Consider the following 5,092-nt stretch of genomic DNA (forward strand, 5'->3'; position numbering starts at 1 on the left):
TATGCCTCACAGAGCCTCAAGGTCATGCGTGTCTATGCAGATACACATGTAGTTTGTGTACAAAATAGTCATGTGGTGTAGAATTTTCTGCTTGTGTCTCGAAACTCAAAAAGTTTCAGATTTTGGAGTACTTTGAACTTTTTGTTTTCTTTTTATTTTCTTTCTTTTTTTTTTTCTTTTTTGTTTTTTTCGGAGCTGGGGACCGAACCCAAGGCCTTGCGCTTGCTAGGCAAGCGCTCTACCACTGAGCCAAATCCCCAACCCCAACTTTTTATTTTCTTATTATGAATGTTTAACCTGTACCTTTAAAGATTTATTTATTAGGTACACAGTATCCTGCCTGCATGTAGGTCTGCAGGCCAGAAGAGGACACCAGACCCCATTACAGATGCTTGTGAGCCACCATGTGGTTGCTGAAATGATTTGAACTCAGGACCTCTGGAAGAGCAGAAGGTGCTCTTTACCGCTGAGCCATCTCTTCAGTCCTAATCTGTACTTTCTAAAAAAAAAAAAAAAAAAAAAAAGATTTAATTCCTTAAGAACGTTGGGTGTCTCGCCCACCAAACAGTAAAATGTGGTTTACAGCTGGGTGTGGTAGCGCTGAGCTGTAATACACACACACACACACACACACACACACACACACACACACACACACACCACCCCCACACTGGAGGGGCTATGGCAGCAAGATCTGGATACTGTAAATAGGCTGCTCATCTTACCAATTAGTCCACGCTAAAACGCTCTTGGGTTCTAATGCATTAATGACGCTCTGACCCTCAGGGGAGGCTGATCCCCTCCCCGTGATTTTACACCAGTCCCTTCACGGGGGAGAAATGGGTCCTTTGGCACCAGCCCCGAAAGAGAAAGACATGTGAGCTCCCACCAGCCGCCTGGATTCTTGAGTTTATGCCACAGCCAGCAAGAGCAGCAGGAGTCACTCATGAGCTCCACACAGCCTCTGAGGACAGACTCTGCAGCCTGCCCCTGGAACTCCCACAGCCATACCCAAATACGCTGAACACAGATGCAGCAGGATGTCTGGAGCAAGATGGCGGCTCCCGGGCGGCAGAGAACCCTGCCATCACTAAGAAGATCTTACGGAGGTGAAGGACACGGGAAAGCAAATGGCTAGAGGTGGTTCTGGCTTCAAATACTGGCGGTTTCTGTGGCAGAAAAGACCAGGGGGGGGGGGGGGGGGGCTGTGGGGGGCGGATAGGGGGACGACACAACTCCATTGTATCTTGCTGGCCCGATGAGATGAGAATCTTTGAGAGTCTGGCCCCCTGTGGGAGAAACTACTCACTGGCTGACTGACTTCTGTTCACAATCTTTTTAATCTACAACCCTTGTTCCCCATTGGGAAGGAATTTGGCTCACCCTGTTACATCAGTTGATAGCGCACGTGACCCCTGCTAAGTCACAAAATGATTTCAAGCCGGTTTCCTCCAAATCACGTGGAAAGGGCTGGATGGTGAAGGTAGTCTTTCTGTCCTCCCTCACCGGGCTTTGACTGCTCCCCAGTAGTGAGTTAGGAGATGACAAGCGCAAACGACGTGTACTCACTCAAAATGACATATTCCAACTCATTCCTGTCTTTGAGGAGTAGAGAGTGTGTGCACCTCACATTCCTTAATCCTAAAAGTGAAGCATCGTGGGGAAAACTTGTCAGTGACTGCACAAGGACAGAAATCAATGAGTTTCGCTGCTTGGCTGTCTCTGGGCCTCCCCAGCACCTGCTTCTCCAACCTGAGTTCTGAACCAATACCATGTGATTGAATATTTGTGACTGGGACATGAGTCTCTTGGCATTTCTGTAGCCACAGGTCTTTGATAGCTGTCACTCCCTGTGGGCTGTTCAGGATGCGGACTTCGCTTCTCTTCAGTGATCTCCTGGATCCGCTCCTGCCTCATAGCCTCTGAACACCCTGTTAAGCTCCGTGGGCCAGGAGCTAACGGTCCTCTCCCTGTTCTTCCCACAGACTGAAACCCCACCTGTTGCTTCTTGCTGACACTCCATTAGCCCGTCTGTCCATGTTCGGAAATGTACCCTGCTACTCCCAACTCCTGACACCACAGTCTGCCTACATTTTCTTCATCTGACTGTCTTCCCGAAACCCCCTCAACCATTCTCTCTCTAATGTGTAATTCCTTATCACAGGAATCACAGTTTAAAAGGTTTAGAGAAGTGCTTATGTTAAGTACTCCATGTGTTTCCTGTATAACAATTCATGCATGCAATCCCAGCACTTAGCAGGCAGAGGCAGGATGGTCGCCTTGAGTCTAAACCAGCTGTGCTATAAGGTGTCTTGGAGGCCTCTGTGGGGGAGGGACGCAGGAACTCAGTGTCTTGTTCTGTTGGCACCACCATACAACCCACTGTCCCGTTAGCTAACTGTTTCTCTTTATTAATGTTTTCGTCTCTGTCAGCTGGGAACTCCTAATACAATAGCCTGAAGTTAATAAGTGTTCATCTGTTGGAACTCTCAAACCTTCACCGTATCTCATTATTACCTGATATGCATCGCTTTTGTATATTTGAGATGTCCCAATGGCTCCAGGAGTCACTATGTAAACGCATGGTAGACTGCAGGGTGGCTCAGTGGGTAGAAAGTGCTTGCTGCCGAGCATGATGGCTTGAGTTCAACTCTCAGTGATCATGCACATTCGTGCTGTGTGTCACGTGCACCTAAATACAAGCCGGGCAAATTGATGAGTCTGAGTCCAATAGGGACTTTCCAAAGGCGAATCTTATACAATCTAAATAACTTTAAGTTCCTCCTCCTCCTCCCTCCGCTTCCTCCTCCTCCTCTTCTTCAAGACAAGGTCTCTGTAGAACCGGTTTTCCTGGAGCTCTCTGTATAGACCAGGTTGGCCTTGAACTCATAGAAATCTGTCTGCCCCTGCAGTTCTGGAACTAAAGGCATGTATCACCATGGTCTGCTATATGAGGAACAATTTTCAAAGGCTAAAAACTATTATCAGTTAGGTGTGGTGACTCATACCTATAGTCCCAGCACTTTGGAGGCAGAGGAAGGCAGATCTCTGAGTTCAAAACCAACCTGGTCTACAAAGTAAGTTCCAGGATAGCCAAGGCTACACAGATAAACCCTGTATCAAAAACATTTAATGGTAGTTTCTGCAAATTAAAAAAGAAAGCAGCTTCATAATAAAACTAATATAAATTCACCTGGTAAGACAGAATCATTAAGATCTGAACATGAGAAAAATCCAGAAAAGTTTTGTTTCTCTTTTCATTCTTTTTCCTTTTTCTCTTCTTTCTTTTTCCTTTTTTTTCTTAACCGAGATGAAGTGGAAAACTAAAACTTTGACTTCATTGTTGTTGATCATTCTCTGAATTTCCAGAAACAAAATACCCATCAGTTTCTGGAACTTTAGAGCCTTACAGCTTGCACATCCTTGCCTTGAAGTTTCTGGAGGGTAAGCAGTTCGTGTGTGTGTGTGTGTGTGTGTGTGTGTGTGTGTCTGTGTGTCTCTGTGTGTCTGTGTGTGTGTGTCTGTGTCTGTGTCTCTGTGTCTGTGTCTGTGTGTGTGTGTTTGTGTGTGTGTGTTTGTGTGTGTCTGTGTGTGTCTGTGTGTCTGTGTCTGTCTCTGTGTGTGTGTGTTGCTTAGACAGGGTCTCCCTGGGTAGCTCAGGCTGGCCTTAAACTGGAGACCCTCATGTTGCAGCCTTCCATATTCGGGGGAAGTGCCCAGCTAATGTGATTTTATCTCAGGACCTTCTCATATTTAGTACATGGTTTTGGTTTTGCTTTCCCGTGACAGATTTTAATAACATTACTGCTGCAGTTAAGTGATGTGGATAAGTACTTGAAGAGTAAAGAGAATCCAAACTTAAGCCACTCCTCCAACGAGCCATCTTCCAGTAGATAAGACAGGTACAACAGATTGGGAAGGAGCCCAGTCCCTTCTGCTAACAGGTGGCACAACATTCAATCATCAGTGTCCTCCATTTACATACAACTGTGCCTCCAAGCTCCCCAAACAGCAGCCCTCAACATTTTGGGGAGCACTTCCTGATTGCCTCTTCCATTGGGGTGCTGGGGTCTCAACTGCACCCTCACTGAAGGCAACCTGCAGCAGTGTCTTCTCTGTCAAGGTGACAAAGCCCATACTCCGGCCCCTCAACACTGTTTTCCAGATTTTACTGATGATTTTAGTTCATCTCAAGCTCAATTTTCTTTGCAACAACAATAAAGAGAAAACCCAGAGACGCGGCTTAGCTCAGTTGCTCCAGTGTTTACCTCTCATTCAGGAAGACCTGGATTAAATTCCTAGTACTTCCCAAACTGAGAGGGCAGCATCCATGTAATCCCAGGAGGAGGAAGACTGAAGCTCAAGGTTACCCTCCACTACATATTGAACTCAAGGCCAGCCTGGCTTACACGAGACCCAGTCTCAAGAAGGCAAAACAAAACCCAACTAGGTCCTCAGTACCTTCTGGGGAACTGCTTTGAGAAGCTCGAGGTGGAGCCTGGGAATGGGACTGGGTGACACAAATGACCAGGCAAGTGTGGGAACTGCCAGCCTGACCGTGACATCGACAGCCTGAGAGTTTCTTCCTCTGCTTCTGAAGAGCAAGTAGGGGCCTCAGTGTCCACTCAGTGCCGCTCAGACTCCAGCAGAGCCTCTCAGAAACTCATCTCGCAGATGCAGGACTGGCCTGGGCATCCCCAGGTATCGGAAGAACTCCACCATTCAGCTTTCTGGAGGAGGTGCTGTGCCCTGAGGAAGGGTTCCTTCAAGGGTGCTGTTTTGTAAAATTAGAACATTAGAGCTTTTCTCCTCCCCCTCTCTTATTTCTAAAACATTTTTGTTGCCGTTATAATGAAAGAAACATAACATAAAATGCAGCACCCGTTTTTCAATGCTCAGTTTGGTGGCAATAACTCTGTTCCTATGACTGTGTCCTCACTGCCATCCTCCTCCTCCAAAATTTCCTCATCCTCTCCAAATGAAACCTTCTCATTATTTGTTTGCTGAGAATTCCATATGTCTAGATGAGCTACTGTGATCACCCCTATACCCTAAGTCCCTCCTAACCCCACAGAGCCCCTACTTCCAAATA

Source organism: Rattus norvegicus, chromosome 17, assembly GCF_021556685.1.
Source record: "Rattus norvegicus strain SHRSP/BbbUtx chromosome 17, alternate assembly SHRSP_T2T, whole genome shotgun sequence".
NCBI classification, from domain to species: domain Eukaryota; kingdom Metazoa; phylum Chordata; class Mammalia; order Rodentia; family Muridae; genus Rattus; species Rattus norvegicus.